Consider the following 18,828-nt stretch of genomic DNA (forward strand, 5'->3'; position numbering starts at 1 on the left):
TGCATGTATGTTGGTGTGTGTGCGTGTATGTGTGTTGGTGGTGCCTGCGTGCGTGTCGTGTGTGCATGAGTGATGTGATGTTGGGGTCGGGGTGGGGATGGGGGTCCTGCCACCTTTGGGGGGTGGCAGGGGTGGTGGGGGGTGTAGGGGAGGGAGTCGGGGTGGGGGTGGGGGAGACCCCTATCAGTGCCAGGGAAGGAATTCCCTGGCACTGATAGTGCTTACCGCCATGGATTTCATGGGGGTTCCAACCGCAGGAAATCCATGGCGGTAAGCCAGGTCCAAATACCGCCGGCGGTATAGTGACGACCGCCGGGCTGGAGACCCTGGTCTCCAGCCCAGCGGGCGGAACGGAGAAGCGGCGGATGACCATGGTCATAATTCCCAAGAAAAGACCGCCAGCTTCTCCGCCGTCCGCCAGGGTCGTAATGACCCCCTATGTGTTTTAAGTCTCCAACATTACTTTTTTAAGGTTTGAGATTTTAGGGCCCGGACTCAGCATGACCCTTCCCAAGTAAAATCAGTCTTAGTATGGCCAAGCCTTCCATCCACCAAGGAAGTGCTTAGGTTCAATTTTTCAGCTACAAAGAAACATTTTTCTCTTTGTTAGGGGTAGAGAATAGGTGCAAGCCTTGCAAAGACTTATGATCACATTTACATCTGCACCAATACTGAGACATCCAAATCAACACCTCTTCCCCTTTGCAGTAGAAATTGATGCCTCATCATTTTCAGTAGGAACAGTGTTATCTCAATCACATTCTGAAACAAATGACTTGCTTCCTGGAGCTTATTATTGTCATACCCATTAAGAAGCTGAAAGAAATTATATGATCTCTGATAGGAGACACTCACCTCCAGGGACACAGGGACACAGAAGAGTCGGCGTGCTGTACCACGCAATGGGAGTCCAGGAGCAGCGACGTCAACGAAGACGGCAACCGTGAGTACAGCCACCTAGCACACAAGGGAGGGAGGGAAGAGAGACACACCCACATGCACAACACACACCTTACACCATACACACATGGAGAGCAATCCCTGAAAAATACAACAATTACATAAGCCAGAAGAAAAGAAAGCCAGGAAAAATACTTGTGATTCAACCACTGTATTCCGGTGGGAATAGCGCCCACCACAAAACAGGAACTATATACAAAAGTCCATTGGCCAGTCCAATTATCCATGGCAACCCACAGGGCAACAAAATAGGCCCAACTTGACTCCCGACAGCCAAAGTGACTCCACTGGGCAAGGACATCAATGTGGAAGGCAGACACCTCAGGGGCAGAGGGTGGTGGGATTTCTTCTTGGAAGGGGGGGGCTTTGGACTTTGGTTTGGGAGGGGGTGGGCTCTTGCTTCTCTGTTTAGGGGGTGGGGGAGTGGGTCTGGAGCGGGGGGTGGGAGAGGCTGCCTTGTGTACTGGAGCGGAAGCCTTCTTAGCGGGGGCGGGACATTGGAAACAGTAGGGGGGCCATGGGAGGGCTGGGAGCTGGACGGATTTGGCTGGGGGAGCGGGACCTTACATTTAGGGACAACACAGGGTGGGTCAGGAGGAGGGAAGAGGTCAAGGCGGGCAAGGAAAAGTTTCTTAGGTACAGTGGGGCAGACTGTGGGAGCAGGTTTGGGAGTGGCGGTATACGGAGTAGTCCTAGCACGTGTAGATGTGCTGGACTGGGTTGTAGGTGCATGCAAAGTGTGCATGTGTGAGGTGGATGACTGTTGAGTGTTCGAGTGGGAGTGTACATATGTGTTTTTTCAGAGGGAGAGAGAGGGAGAGAACAAACAGGTCGTATGTATGTATGTTGGGGTCGTGTCTGCAAGTGAGGTAGGTGTGCTGCATGTGGTTGTGATGGTGGTGGTGGGGACAGCGCATGTGGTGAATGGGGTGCTAGTCTGCATGTCTGCTGTTGAGACTGTGGGGAAGACTAGACAGGTGGCAGGATCTGGGATTGAGGATGCAGTGCTTGCAAGTGTGAGTGCTGATGTGACTGTGAGGGAGGAGGTGGAGAAGGAGACAGTGGAGGCAGAGGCTGTTGTTGTGTGTGCTTCTGTGTGTTGTCTCTGTGTATGCTTGTGGTGTGATCTGTAGTGCTTGTGCTTGTCTTTGTGAGTCTTGTCTGTTGACTTAGGTGCATGCTCGTTTGATTGTGTGTTTGGGATGGGTGAGGGGAGAGGGCTCTGGGTACAGGTAGTTGGAGGGGGGAACAGAAGAACTATGGGCACTGGCTGCTGTCAAAGAGGAGGCCAGAGCCTGAAACGATCTCTGTAGGCCAGCCAAGCCAACGTGAATGCCCTACAGGTAGGAATTGCATTGCTGCATATGGAATGCCAGCCCCTGGATGGCATTCACTATGGTTGACTGCCCTACAGAGATAGATCTCAGGAGGTCAATAGCCTCCTCAGTGAGGGCAGCAGGGCTCACTGGGGCAGCGGCTAAGGTGCCTGCGGCAAAGGAGACGCCCACCCTACTGGGTGAGCAGGCACGGACAACTGGGTGGGAGGCTACTGGGAGGGCGGTGCTGGAACGGGGGGTGGTGGAAGATAAAGATGCCAGGGTGGTCCCAGAGGGTCCACCACCACCAGGGAACTCCCATCTCAGTCAATAGTATCAGCTCCTGTCTCCCCCATGGTGCTCCCCTCATCCTCTAACCCACTGGTCCCCTCTGCGTCAGTGGAGCCTGCCTCCTGGGTCCCATGGGCTGCAGCTCCCCCACTCGCTGGTGCCCTGGCTCCTGCACCAGATGATGGCAATGCACACAAGGACAGGAGAAAAAAAGGAGGGAGGATGGGGGACAAAGAAAGGGAGCACAGGGTCAATAACAGAAATAACAGCACATATGGCATAAAATCACAATGACTCACTTGTAATGTACACTATGCAGTGGCAACCACGATACCACACCATTGCCTGGGAACAACAGCTGAAATGAACGCTGAAGAAACTATCATCTGCACACCTACTGAGACACACTAATCCATGTCTGCCTGTTATGAAAGGCACAGTTACACTTACTCGTTACAGTGATTTCACAGCGTGCAATTGCCAGGTCACACCACTGAGGCAGTGAACATCAACAACAATGCACACAGCCACAAGGAGATCTTCAACATCATGAAGGAACTCTCCAACCCCAGCTCCAACGCCAACGTCATCCCGCCATCATAAGACCTCTGCGACTCCCTAGCCTCCTACTTCCACCGCAAGATCGCAGACGTCCACGACAGCTTCAGCACTCAGCCTCTCCCCCCCGGCAACCACCAACACCACAGACTCACCACCGACCAGCCTCCTGCTCTCTTGGACCCCCGTCAACAACGACACCATCGAAATAATGAACACCATCCACTCTGGCTCACCATCTGACCCCTGCCCTCACCACATCCTCAACAAAGCAAGCTCCATCATCGCCAACTCAGGAATATCATCAACAGCTCCTTTGAGTCCGCCACCTTCCCGGAGAGCTGGAAACACGCTGAGAACAACGCACTCCTCAAAAAAGCAAAGGCGGACCCAAAGGACCTCAAGAACTTCCAGCCTATCTCCCTGCCCCCCTTCCCGGCAAAAGTCATTGAGAAGGCTGTCAACAGACAACTGACCCGCTTCCTTGAGGAGAACAGCAATCTGGACCCTTCCCAGTCCAGATTTCACTGCACACACAGCACCGAAACTGCCCTCATCGCTGCCACTGAAGACATCAGAACCATACTGGACAACAGCAAAACCGCAGCCCTCATCCTCCCGGACCTCTCAGCCACGTTCGACACCATCTGCCACCACACCTTATGCACACACCACAGCAATGCAGGAATCTGGACTGGGTCACCTCCTTTCTCACCAGCAGAACTCAGAGTCCGCCTCCCTACTTTCAGCTCTGAAGCCACCAAAATCATCTGCGGCATATCCCGGGGCTCGTCCCTCAGCCCGACCTTCTTCAAAATCTACATGGCTCCACTCGCTAACATCGCCCGATTGCACAAGCTCAACATCATCTCATACGTCGACGACACCCAGCTGATCCTCTCCCTCACCAAGGACTCCGCCAAAACCAACCTCCACGAAGGAATGGAGGCCATCGCCGAATGGATGAAGACCAGCTGCCTCAAACTCAATTCCAACAAGACTGAGGTCCTCATCTTCGGCTCCACCCCCTCCGCATAGGATGACTCCTGGTGGCCTGCTACTTTCGGATCCGCTCCGACTCCCACCAACCACGCACGCAACCTAGGAATCATCCTGGACTCATCACCAACGTTCCCTTTAAGGCGCGCGCTTGGGCGCGCGCGCACCCTTCCTTCCTCCACCGCGCAGTCCACTTTCTAATGCGCGCACCTTTTATCCACGTCACTTCCTGCACAACGCGGGGAGAGTGAAACCGTACGTAAGCGCTGCGCTTTAAAAACAAACAGCGCGAAATCACGGTCACTCTCTTCGCGGCAGGACAAGGTGGATAGTGGAGTGCTGGAGGAGGAGAAGCAGCGAGGTAAGACATGTTGTTAAGGAGGAGGGCTTGGGCTACTGTGATTTCACTAAAATGCATTGCGCACACAAGTTCCACCTGCCCGCTCTTCACCTCTGTGGCAAGAACGCAGCTTGTGTCTAGACTTGCTTTCCACTTATCTCAGAGCTAAACGCCGTCCTTTATTCATTTGTTTTTGAGAGAGCCAACCCCAGTCTCATGAAAGCCTGTTGAGAGATTATGACATGGGAGGACGTCATCGGAAGGCCCCTTTACCATTTTGTATGGTGGAAACATCATTTTGCTTTGGGGTACTGCTTTGACCCACAATTACAAGATATAAGGGACAGTTTTCACAAATTTTCACTGAATAACGTTGCCACATTGTTTTAATGATCAGTACCACCCTTGCGCCCCACGCGTCTATATAACACCATTTTGGTGAAACTGAGGGCCATATGTTGCAAACTGTATGGCGTTTGCCAGAGACCAGCATTTCAGGTGTTCGTTTAATTTAGAGACTTTTTACGAGTTTTTAGGAACAGAGACTTTTTACGAGTTCAGATTTCCGCTAAGTAACTCCAGGTGTTTCCCTTCAAAAATACATTTTGTGCAGAAACAGCCCCGGAACTCGGGAAAGACGTGTGTAAAATGTTATAGAATTTCATTCCAGGCCTGATCCCCCACAAATGAATGGTACAAAGGTGGGAACGCCGCCTGTCTGGAAACTGTAATTCAGATTTAGTGTTCCCTGCTTCCTGCAACTCATAATCTGGCACTAGTTGTATCAGAAACAACGTCATATTTTTAATGCAATTGGCATGGCCGGATACTGACCTGTATTGCTTGCAATGCATTTCTGCTGCACGGTGTTTGGTGGCAGCCTTCCTGCCACCATCTGTGGATAGGCCGTGGCTGCTTGCTCACGGCTACCAGTGGAGAATCAATGCCACCACAGTAATCTGTGCTAAATGATGCTCCCCGCTTAATTAGACCTCTTGATGACGATTATTGTTTTACTTGAACCCTGTTATTAGTAATCTTTATTCTTTCTCTTGCTCATTAGCCCTCTGATTGTATTTTTTTAATCATTCTGTTTCTTTGTACCATTCTGTTCTTGTCTTCATGCAAAGCGCCTTTAAACCCTCAGAGCCTTGTTCACATTATACAAACTACATACATTAGTAAAAAATACACACAATTTTGCAGCCTTTGTAGTCTAAAAACCGTGGACATTGCTAGGTACTCACTGCAAACAACAAGATCTGGAGGAAAAACCCTGACAAGCAGCTTGTCACAACTCTGGAAAGCAAAGAAGGCTGGGGCAGTCAAAGGCAGTGCTCTAGATCAGTGGTTCCCAACCTTTTGACTTCTATGGACCCCCACTTTTTCATTACTGGAACCCAGGGACCCCCACTGAATCATTACTTGAATCCGGGGACCCCCCCACTGAGTCCTTATCGAAAGCTGGGGGCATATATGTTAATATTGTTTAATTTTCTAAGCAGTCACGGACCCCCGGAGGTGGCTTCGCGAACACAAGGGGTCCCCGGACCATAGGTTGGGAACTACTGCTCTAGATATCACGCTGACTTGGGACTGCTTTTATCAATCAGCCCTATAGTCTGGGACACTGGAATTATGTGCAGTGGAGGGCCAAATTATATGGGAGGCTTGATTAATTGGTGCAGCAAGAAAAGACAAATTATGCAGCGTACTGCAGCATATTTTGTGAAAGTATTACTTCGTTTGTTCTGATTTTTATACTTGTTAAAACTGTCTGGGCTTAGATTGCATCTCAGTTGTATTGGTTTAGCACCCTACTATAGTAATTAGTAAGAGAAAAGTGACCAGTCAACTTTTATAAAGGGAGTTCTGCTGCGCGTCAACAAATGTCACTGCATTTTTAGTAACTTTTCAACCATTTGAGCTAGAAATAGACTCTTTTTGTTAAATCTGCAGATTATGCAACAGGTGGTGGATTGCGTGGCGAATGTGGCTAGTCCATAATTATGTAAAAATCTCCGCAGGTGGACAAGCATATAATTCCAGTGGCCCTGCCCATGGCCGTTGCGGAGGCCCATGCCTGCCATGACTCACCCTGTGCTATGACTACACAATGGTCCTCTATAGACCGCAGAGGGGTGTCACGTTGATTAAGGAATGTCATCTTTGATGTACCATTGTACAGACCCCTTCTTTTGACTCTGCCAGACCAAATTCAGCTGCCTTGGCAGTCTTCTGGGCCAGTTGGTACACATATGCAACCTTTTGCACTACTTTAATTTGTACAATTGTATGTTTCCACAAACAAGGTCCTATGACAGATTTAATGTTCATAACCTGATATCTAAACTGTAGAACATTACCCTATGATCTGATGTTTGCACTGTATAAAATCATTGAACATCACTGTATGTATGGCTTGTTATAGGAACCGCAGACCATTATCCTATTTCCTTGTACTCACTGTGAGGAACATCATCCCATCATCTTGTTTCCGCCCCCTTCGCTCCTCTGTTGCTTCCCCACTCCTGCGCAAGCTACTTATTTATATTTTATTTACAGATCCGAAGTGGGAAGTAAATCACTTGTCATTTTGTAGGCACACACATACAAAATGGTGCGACCACCACCTCCTAGCACATTTCAAACCCACCAGGATTTCAGAAGCTACTGACATAAAAACCTAATCCGGTTGTTTTTAGCTTATTGCACAAAGCATGCCCAATCTACAAGTGCAGAGCTGCCAGGCAGAGCTTGCTCTTGGATCAGTGTGGTTCTTGTGAGGTTGAACTGGTTGACAGCCATAGTCTGCAGCTGAAGAATGGGTTGTGGTGTAATCCAGTTAATAGTTGTTTATTTTTCAACCTGTTGTCCTATTTGGGAGCTCGACGACTGGTATTTGAAAGGGTGATAGCACAGTGGTGGTGATCCAAGATGAAGGATAATGCAAGTTTGCTGGGAGGTTGACTGTATTGAAGGCTTTGGAAGCTTTCAGCTAATCAGGTGCATGAGAAGCTAGTTTTGCACCCTCTGCATGCCCCCGTCATGCACCAGGGCTGCTTATCCCAACTACAACCTTGTATGTATTATCCTTTTTCAGATAGTTCTTTTACGATAAGGTGGCCCAACGAGGCCAAAATCGTTGCCCCAAATTTACAATGTGGTGCAATACATGCATTGTCACTTTGTAACCCTTTGCACTACATTATGTCTGCGCCAGACATAATATATGTAAATGGGGCGTTTCCTGGTTGGGGAGGGGGCTGAAAAAATGGCACAAAATGCTTATAAAATCCGATTCGTCATGGCGAGTGGGTGAGCAGATAACTTGAGGCCTGTAAAGGCTGCAACATCGAAGGGTTAACGCATGACACAGGTTTGTAAGCGGATGACAATATGGAACAGGAGTTCAGCTAAACTGAAACCCCAGGTAACTATTCAATTGCTTTGGAACAGTCATGCATAATGTTTTTGTAACTCCTATAACCTATGCTAAATATCTTCTTCCCAATTACAGACGGTCTACATTTGGATTTGAACGGGCAGGCGTGAGTACCAAGGAAGCCCAGGTAATTCTGTAGACGTTCCAGGTGGGATTAAGGGTCTCTAGATAAATCACATTCATGATCCGCACCTTTACTTCTATTACAGGTTTGCCGGACTAAGCACGTTATAGATTTGAATGGACTGACATGCGTAGAAGCATAAGGACCAGGTAATTATTTGGTTGGTACCCCATCTGGGTCACCTGGCATAATATAATATGACAACATGCTGTAACCAACTGTTAACCATCTTTTCTTTTGTTGCAGGCACCTCAGACAGTACTGTTCATAGATGAGGGCGGGCAGACTGGAGTAGCAGCAGAAAGAGAAGGTTATTATTTGCTAGTTTTCCTTATGGTGCATCTGAGACATTGAAACAATCAGGTGCTTTAATCATGTTTTCTTCTTTTACAGGCATCTTAGACCCTGCTACACAGAAATTTGAACAGGCATATGCGAGTAGAAGCAGAAAGACAAGGTAGTTATTTGGTTGATTTCACTTGTGATGCACCTAGTACATTATAACATAACATTTGTCATCCCTTTTTTTTTCTGTTACATCTACAGGCAAGTGTGAGAACAAATAGAAAGGCCCAGGTAATTAATTGCTACATTTTCCAAGAGATAGCTCAGACTTGTCTGGTAGATTGCAGTCAATAGCATAAGAACCAACTTTAAATAATGTTCCTCACTTTAAATAATGCTCCTCTTTTTTGATTTTTGTTTTTTTGCAGGTTTTGCAGCATAGTAGGCTCAGACTGATTGCCCCCAAAATGTTCAAGTGCAAAGCTGTGACTTCAGCAGAGAGCAGTGCTTTGCCACAAAGGAAGAAATGCTGTCTTGTGTTCAAAGAAGAATGGCTGAAAGAAATTGTGGAGACTGAGTCACAAAAGTCACGGAGCAAGGTTCGCGTACAACTGGGAGAGATATTTCTATACAATACAGAAGTAGGCCTGATGTGCAAAGTATGTGCAGAAGCAAAGATTGCAGGAGACTTTTCGACTGGGAAGAAATGGAGTGATGGATGAAAGCTGGACTACTTGAAACGCCATCTATTTAGCAAAGTTCACGAATCTGCTTTGGTGACCCTAAGAAATAAAAGTGCCACTGCCAGGCTGGGTTTTGGAGTGCGCACCATGCTGACGGAAACTGCCAGTGACAGAGCAAACAGACTAGAAGTGGTTGAACGGCATAGATCCATGCCTGAGGAGATAAAGATTCTCATCAACAATGTGTTACTAGCAGTCAAAATGAACACGTCAATGTTATCTGTTCAAGACATCCATGACCACGTCGCATTGTATGTGAAGATACCAGACAGCTGGAGGAGCAAGAACTATGCCTTTGAGTTTTTGGAGGCCATCAACAGCGTGATACGCTCTGACTTCATGGCAGAACTTCGCAGTGCTCGGTATCACACATTGATAATTGATGAGAGCACAGATATTTCAGTTACAAAAATGCTCATCCTCTACTTCAAATTCCGATCTGTAACATCAACAGAGTACAAAACAGTGTTTGGGGGAATTGTAACTCTGAGTACATGCAATGCGGAGGCTATCACTAGAGCTGTGAAAGACTTCTACTCTGCCAATAAACTGGACCTTATGAAAATGGTCATGTTTACATCAGATGGTGCATCAGTGATGCTGGGAAAGAACAATGGTGTTGCTACCCGCCTCAAACAATCCATTCCCCATCTAGTTGAGCAGCACTGTGTAGCGCACAGAGAGGATTTGGGAGTTGATGATGCCTGGAAAAAAGTGCCGATGATCAGGGAAATGGAAACATTACTGAGGACTGTCTACACTGTGTTCTCCCGCTCACCTGTAAAGAAGTCCAAGCTGGACGAACTTGCTTTGGTCACTGAATGTGAAGCGGTCTCCTTTCGGCCACTCAATGAAGTGCGGTGGCTTTCAAGGCATTTTGCTGTTGGTGCACTCTTGCGTAACTATGAGGTTGCTCTCAAATACTTTGATCATGAAAGAGTTGAGGAGAATGACCCAATTGCTAAATATTGCTACAAAAAACTATCTGACTCAAACTACCATATTTCCTTTGCAGCACTGAACGACATTCTGGGTGAACTTGCATCTTTGTGCAAGTTGTTTCAAAAAAGCTCTTTGACCACTGTTGAAGCTGTACAGTATGCAAGAGCAAAACTTGGCCAAATAAAGGGACAGTACTTGGGCAACACTGTCTTTTGGAGCAACACAGTAAGAGATCTGATGGCTTTGTACAGAGAGGACAGAGAGTATGATAGTGAGCCGATGTTATCTTTCATTAAACTCCTTTGTGAGCACATGGAAAGAAGGTTCCCAGAAGATGAGTTGAAGGAATGGACAAGCTTTGATTTCCATGCAGTAACAACACAATCACAGTTTGATTTTGGGACTGAGAATGTACAAAGACTTGTTGAAAAGTATAAGAAGGTCTTGGTCCTGGGTGATTGTGACACCCCTGATGATGTTGTTCAGCAATACCGAGATTATAAATATGTGGTGGCAGAACATATAAAAAACTGATTGTTTAGGACCTTTCAAGACATGGTGAATTTCACCCTGCGGAATGCTGCACAGTATAGTGTTGTATCTCAGCTTATTGATGTCTGTGCAACATTCCAGGCTTCAAGTGCAGACTGTGAACGAGGATTCAGCCTCATGAACTTAATCAAGTCCAAATTAAGAAACAGACTTGAAGAGAGTCACCTAGATATGCTCATGAGGACAAAGGCCTACCTCTCAAATGGGAAAGTTGACTTAGAACGAGTTTATCAGCACTGGAAGAATGGCAAGGACCGGCGAGAAAAACAAACATGTCAGACATCTAATGTTGGCACCTGACTTGTCTAAACTTTGATGCAGCTTCTCCTACAGTCCATGTGTGGGTTGGGTAAGAACATTTCTCATCCTGTCTCAAGGCAGGGGCTTCATGGCATTCATCAGTAGTGTGTTCATCAAATTGTAAATGTTAACTAATTGTACAACATCCTTTATTTGATGTGCATGGCCCCCTGAAGCACCCTGAGAGTATTCATTAAAGTTTCACAATGGTTCAATCTCTGTTTTCTCTAACTGGGGTGTAGGTGGCACATAACAGGTCATGTCCTTGGGGTGTGCCATCAGGTCACCATACTAACTTAATGGCCTATTATATGGAGCAATGTTCATACAAATATCCCCTTTTTGCTTAAGTGGTAAAACAAAGCAATGGAGCGGCAAATGCCAAAGATCTTGGTAGTTATGCGCTGCGCTCGCGTGAATTGTCAATTTCTTGGCGCAGATATCCTTGGCTGCAGCGCACAGAGATCTTACACTGCCACACACAGTGGAAAAAAATTAGAGGGAACATTGCTCATCACTATCCATGACCCAGCAAGTCAACGCCATCTCCTTCTCCTGCTTCAACACCCTCTGCATGCTCCGAAAGATCTACAAATGGATCCCCACAGTAACACAAGCCCTCGTAAGACACAAACTTGACTATAGCAATGCCCTCTATGCAGGAACCATGGTCAAACTCCAGAAAAGGCTGCAACGCATCCAGAATGCCTTTGTACGCCTCATCCTGGACATCCCCCTCCACCTCCACCTCCACATCACAGGCCACTTGAGAGACCTGCACTGGCTCCCCATCAACAAGAGAATCACCTTCAAACTCCTCACCCACGCTCACAAAGCACTGCACAACACCGGACCAGAATACCTCAACAGACGGCTCTCCTTCTACACCCCGACCTGACAGCTCTGCTCCACCGTCCACGCTGTCGCTATCATCTCACGCATCCCCAGAACTACAACCGGTGGCAGATCATTCTCGCACCTCGCCGCCAAGACGTGGAGCTCTCTTCCCACCCACCTGCACCAGACCAAAGACCTCCTTACCTTTAGGAGACTTCTCAAGACCTGGCTGTTTGAGCAGTAGCAGCGCCCCAGTGCCTCCCTCCCTCCCCCCCTCAGCGCTTTGAGACCCTCACGGGTGAGTAGTGAGCTTTACAAATTCCTTGATTGAACATCAGAGCATCACTCCAACACTGGTGAGTCAGGATGTAGGCCCCTATTGAAGCAGAAATCCCAGCAAATGACTGATAGCAATTGTACATACCACTCACCATAGCAATGCAGATCTGTACAACTTTACCTACAAGGGCATACTGAGGCACACACTGACTATTAGCTTGGCATCCAAAGACCACGCCAGGCATTAGGAAACAAATGTACACAGTGAGTACTCATCCTTTGTGGCTGCTGTGCTGCCTTCAAGCTCCCATCCAACTCTGGGGTGGTCACTGCCAGTATGCAGACCCTTAGTATGCAGATCATTAGGGGGGTCAGAGTCCGACGGGCACCCCTCCCTCGTTGGGAGGACGTACCCAGGTGGGCCTCTGCGGTCTTCCGGGCTCATCGCCTCAGGTCCTCCCACCTTTTTCTGCAGTGGGTGCCCCACCGGCTATGGACCCCCATGGTCCGCACGTCCTTGGCGATGCCATGCCATAACTCTTTCTTTTGATGGGTGCTGACCTGCACAGAAAACACAGACAGAAGGACACCATTAACTACACACTACAGTCAGTTACAGCAATGGATTACATACTACATATTTCCTACAATCATCATACACATCACTCGTACCTCTGTGTACATATTGCATGCAGCTGACAACACTCCCTAAAGTACACACTGCATGCACACACATATATCAACATACAGCCATGTCACATCCAAAATACCTAAAAGGTGCTCACCCGTTGATCTGGAGGCCCATACAACTGTCCTTACCAGGGTAGGACCCCATACACAAGCTTCCCCAGTTCTTCGGGTGTGAAGGCTGGAGCCCTATTCCCTGTAGCACGGACCATTGTGGGTTCCAGACAAAGGACACAGCAGCTCACACAGTGGAGGTCTTGATAGGGTGAAAATCAGGAGTCAAGTGACATGGCCTTCTGAAAATGGCAGTCACGTCTGCGCCGGTAATCACCGTCACCACCAGCGGTGAACATCATTGGTCCCTGTGCTCCATAGACTTCAATGTTAACCAATGAGGAGTTGCATTGCGGTTCAGACCGCCTTCCGCCATGACGTCAACTCCTGCGGAATGAGGTCACTTCCACCTAATCTCTGCATTCAGGACAGGCAGGTGCCATTTTCTGATGATTGTTATGGTAGTCAATTAAATGTGCGTCATAGGTACTTATGGTACACACCAAGGGAATTCCTACATGTCTACATTATACCTTTGGTGGGAGAATCTGACTCTTCAATAAGAGCTCATACAAGTGCACTGCTTGCAGAAGAGAAGTTGACAAAACATGCTACATGTGATGGTACAAATCACTTCCCACAACTTAGACTACATCTGTGAAAAAGTATGACAATTTAATGGAAATGTATGGTATCAGTAGTCCGTTTGCATGTAGAGTTCACCAGAGCAGATTCCAATCATTGGTTGCCTGAAATGTATGAGACAGCTCTATTTACTGTGATTTTGTGTGTTTCTATCCTTCCTGCTCTCACACACTTGTGATGTTTTGTCTGTTCAGACACCAACCACTGCGGAGGAGGAGGAAGAATGCACCCGTGTACAGACCCATAGTTGACTTGGCTACACTGGAGGAACGCCATATCATTCTCACCTATCATCTGGACAGGCCCACAATCACTGAACTGTGTGAACAATTGGAGCCAGATCTCATTCCTGCTCTTCGTAGTCCTACTGCGATATCTCCTACAGTACAGGTGCTATCAGTGCTCCACTTCCTGGCCAGTGGATCATTTCAGGTGACAGTGGGCTTGGCTGCAGGTATGTCTCAGCCAATATTTGCTAAAGTGCTGAGTAGAGTTTTGACTGCCTTGCTGAAACACACGAGCAGCTATATCACATTCCCCCAAAGTGAGGATTTGCCCATTGTTAAGGCTGCTTTCTATAAAATGAGACATATTACACATGTGACTGGGGCCATTGACAAGACCCATATTGTTTTGGTCCCTTCCAGGATAAATGAGCAGGTGTTCAGAAATAGGAAGAGTTACCATTCTATAAATGTGCAGATGGTGTGCCTTGCTGATCAGTATATTTGCCACGTTAGTGCCACATTTCTAGGATCTGTACATGATGCCTACGTTTTGAGGAACAGCAGCGTCCCACAGATGAAGGCACAACTACAGAGAGAGAAAGTCTGGCTCATTGGTGAGCCTTCTGTTTCCTACAATGTATGTCACAGTATGTTACCTGGAGGTGTCTTCTGTGCTATTGTGCACATGTAATGTGAGTTTCTCACTATTTCCAGGTGACTCCAGCTACCCAAACCTATCCTGTCTGTTGACACCAGTGAGGAATCCAATGACAGAGAATCGATACAATGAGGCACATGGACAGACCAGAAAAGTAATTGAAAGAACATTTGGGCTACTGAAAGCCAGATTGAGGTGCCTACATATTTCTGGTGGATCTCTACTCCCCAGTAAAGGTCTGCCAGATTGTGGTGGCCTATTGCATGCTTCCCAATTTGGCCCTCAGAAGGCATGTGCCATTCCTGCAGGAGGAGGGGGGAGACAATGCACCTGTGGCAGCAGAGGAAACTGACGAATGATGAAGATGGGGAGGAGGAGGATGTGGACAACAGGACACATCTGATACACCAGTACTTCCAATGGCGGTCAGGTAAGACTGTAATTCTGTTCATGCCACCAGTTCAATGAAGAGCTGTGTGGCAGCAATGATGTACCAAGCTCTAATATGTGCATGATGAACCCTGACACTGTTCCATCTGTGGTTAGTGTTGTTAGTGGTATGATCATTGGTTAGAGAGCTAATTCTGCCTATGCAGTCTATCAGCTGTTTTGCAGTTTCACATACATGCCCACATCCAACTGTGTCCTCAATCCATACAGTACTTAGCATTTGTTGCTAGAAATGTAGTGTGCGTTTGAGTGTTCTTACACAACCTCTCTGTGATTTCATTGTCCCTGACAGTTTGGCCTGGACTAGGTGTTATAGAGGAGGGATTGGCTTATTGAGAGCATGGCATAGCTAAAACTGTGGTATCTTGTCTAAGGCCCTTACAAACGTTGTGTATTGCTCACAAGTAGTATTTGGAGTTCATTGAGTGCAAAATATTAAGTTGATGTGACCAGATGAATGTAGGGTGACATGTTACATGGGTTCATGTTGCTTTACTTCTCTTTACTGCTAATTTGAATGTCATTAAAGGTTTACCTTTTTTCAGATGTTGGTGTGGTCACTACTGTGTACTCATGGAATACCTACAGACTGATTTCACACAGTTTGGTGGATGGTGACTTGTGGCAAGAACTTACACTGGAAATGTGTACCCCAAACTGTCTGTACATTGGATGGATTCACACTTCATATGATATTTGCATTTGGAATAAAGGTCAAGACATTGCATGTACATGCAAGAAATGCACAAATCCTTCTGCTGTGTTTGAGTGTGTTTATTACTATTACAAAAAGGAAGGGATAGTGCAATTGAGTGGGGTGATGGTGGGCGAAATCTTCAGTGTAGTGGCCCAGTTATTTTGTAGCACAGGTCCACTACCCATGGGGCCATAGGACAAAGGAGCAGTGGCAGTCCAAAGTGAACAAGGTGTCACACAAGGGAGACATGTTGGTGAGGCTCACTTCCTGACAGTGGTTTTGGTCTTGGCTACAGTATCTGGAGGATGTCTTGCTCGCAAGGAACGTTTGCGGGTGGTTCCTCTGCTACAGAGGGAGGGGTGCTGGTGGTCTATGAGTCCTGTGGCAGGTCCTCCAGTCTGCTAGCTGTAGCAGATGTAGAGGGCTGGTCAGTACTCTGGCTATTGGAAGAGGCCAGTTTGTGTGTTAGGGACTCACACATGATGGTGGCAATTTCACTGAGCACCCCTGCAATGGAGGCCATGTTGGCATTGTGGGCCTGCAACTGCTGCATGACCTCCTGGTTGTGTTTTCTCTGCAGCCTCTGGTTCTCATGCCAAATAGTAAGTACCTGGCCCATCCTGTCCTGGGATTTCTGGTATGCTCCCAGGACATGCAACAGTGCCTCCTGGGCAGTCGGTTCCTTGGGTCGGGCAACCCCTTGGCGCACAGATATTCTTCCACTGGTCCTGGCCCCCTGTGCCTGTGTCCCCTAAACTGTGTGCCCACTCCCACTGACACCAGGACCTTCTTCATCTTGCCTGAGAGGTATTGACTCCGATCCCTGTACAGGTGGGCACACTGTTGATTGACGTGACCTGGGTACAGAGGTTTGGGGATGTTGGGTGGCTGCTGTTGTCGTGGACTCCGATGTGGGGTGCTCTGGGGTGGACTGGGTGTTGCTTGTGGTGTCTGACTGACAAGTGGTACCAGATGGGCCAGGGAGACCTTTCCGATCCAGACATCCAGAATAGCTGTCATCACTTGGGCCTTCTTCTGGTGGAGGACTGGGTAGATGTGGCACATGCTGCCGGCTCACATTGGCTAAGTTACCTGTAGGACATGTATGATAGTTGTTAATTTCATCCTCAGATACATGTTCAGCATTTATGGGTTTCCCTATGAGATGGGTGTTGTTTTCCCACCTTTGGTTTGTGTCTGGTGATGCATTGTGGGATTGGTAGTGCTTCCTGCTGACCATGCATTAATTATGTGTGTGAATGATGACCTTGGAGAGGTGTGATTTAAGTGGGTTGGGCATGCAGGGGAAAATTGTTGAGGGTGTTTCTAAGTTTGGGATGGAGTGGGTTGAAGGAAGATAGGGTGACGGGGAGACATGCCATGCAGGTGCACGTGGTGGTAGTGAAGTAATGGTGACTTACCAGTGTCCAGCCCTCAAGTGATTCTAGTGAGGCCCTCGGATGCAGGATAGCCAAGACCTTCTCCTCCCATGTTGTCAACCGTGGGGGAGAAGGTCGGGGTCAACCGCCAGTCTTCATGACGGCAATGTGGTGCCTGGATGCCATTGCACGCACCTTCCCCCGTAGGTCATTCCACCTCTTCCTTATGTCGTCCCTTGTGCCTGGATAGGTTCCCAAAGAGTTCACCTTGTCCACGAATCTCCGCCATAGCTCCATCTTTCTGGCAATGAATATCTGCAGCACCTGTGCACCAAACAGCTTTGGCTCTACCCTGGCAATTTCTTCTACCACGACCCGCAACTCTTCGTCAGTGAAACAGGGGTTCTTTTTTGGTGACATGCCGATTGGCTAGTGGGTTTAGTGGGTTTGTGTTGGGCAGAGGGTGGAATGTTTGGTGAGGGTGCAGGTTGTGTGAGCATGTGGGATGTTGTGAAGTAGTGATTGAGTGCAGTGTTGTGTGTGTTTGGTGTAGAGGTATGATGTGTGGTGTGTGATGCATGAAGGGTGTATGGGTGACTGTGGTTTGTGTGTGTAGTTCTGGGGATATGTGGGCTGGCAACTTGTAGCAGATTTTTGGATTTTGGAAAGAATTGTGGGTTGTGTGGGGGTGTGTTTTATAGCGCTGTTGTTGGGTGTGTACGATGTGTGTATGTATGTTTATCAGGTGTGGTTAATTCAGTCTGGCCAATGTTGGCTTCTGTTGTTGTGGAGTGGCAAAATCGACCGTGGCGGTCTGCACCACCAATGTGTTAACCACCATTGATGGACCGCTGTGGTGATTTGTGGGTCGTTATTTGGAGGGTGGTTTGTTGCTGGCGTGGCGGGACTGACTCTCTCCCGCCTTCATTGGATCTGGCGGTGTTGAAATTATGACTGCTTTCTGATGGTTTTGTTTTTGTGACTCATGATACATCGGGTGGATTGCCACCTCCGCGGCTGTCTTTTAATGGCCGTCACCATGGCGGTCTTCGATATAGACCTCTAAAGTCATAAAGAGGACAATTATCTGGAAGAAACGCAGTATAAGAACACTCAGTGGGCAGATCATCAAAAATCTACTATATATTAATGCCCTGAAACATACCAATCCTAGGCATGCTCAATAAACTTTATCCTTTCCAGGCTTGACTACTTCATAACTTAGAGCCATGCAAATAGACATGGTAAGGCAGATGCACTCTACTGACAGACCAATCACTTTGCAATAACAAAAACTGCTCTCTGGATCTATAATATATCCACTTCCAATGTGTCTAATTTCCTAGAATAAGTAAGAAAGACCCTACAGAATACAGAGTCAACAATGTATTCTTTCGGAACCTAGCATGAAATCTTTACAGAAAGGAATGCTATTCTGAGAAGAAACCTTCTTCCTTTGTAGCAAGAAAACTCAGATTATAATGATGAAATGGCTTCATGATTTCCCTGCACCGAGACCCAAGAGATAGAGGCAAATGTTGAAATTAATTAGTTGAGATTTTATGTGGCACGGTCTCATACACTGATAAATGAGTGCTCAGACTTTTATTGTATGTGCTCAAGCCAAAGGTGGGAATTGCTTGCAGCAGGAGTCTTGAAACTCTGCTACTTCAGTTCAACTCTGGAACATGACCTTTATGGACTTTATCGTAGAATTACCTCTGTTTAATGGTTACACAACATTGGTGGTAGTCGTCGATTACTTCTCGGAGATGGGGCAAGTCCTTCCATTCAAGAAACTCCCACTGCTGCAAAACTAGCAGATGTCTTCATCATTCACATCTTCCGCATAAATTAGTCTTCAAGATACTGTAAACATGGATATAGTAAATAAATTCACAGCTCTCTTCCGAAAGAACTGATAACAACAGTGCTACCAGGCATTTCAAGTCTATCATTTACCATCCACAAACAGATTGCCAGAGAAGTATGACTGAACGAATCCATAGAACATGCTTGCTACATTTCTTGAGGTATCATCAAAATGCTTCATACCACAC

At 47.3% G+C, this 18,828-nt stretch overlaps 1 long non-coding RNA gene across 1 annotated transcript; it reads left to right on the forward strand.

The window, feature by feature from the left end:
• The first annotated feature begins 8,123 nt into the window (after window positions 1-8,123).
• On the forward strand, window positions 8,124-8,794 carry LOC138283223 (uncharacterized). The gene is made up of 5 exons (XR_011201137.1): window positions 8,124-8,182; window positions 8,280-8,343; window positions 8,427-8,490; window positions 8,580-8,609; window positions 8,747-8,794. It is a non-coding gene; the product is annotated as an uncharacterized lncRNA (long non-coding RNA).
• Window positions 8,795-18,828: the final 10,034 nt, after the last annotated feature.

This window comes from Pleurodeles waltl, chromosome 3_1 (assembly GCF_031143425.1).
Source record: "Pleurodeles waltl isolate 20211129_DDA chromosome 3_1, aPleWal1.hap1.20221129, whole genome shotgun sequence".
NCBI lineage: Eukaryota > Metazoa > Chordata > Amphibia > Caudata > Salamandridae > Pleurodeles > Pleurodeles waltl.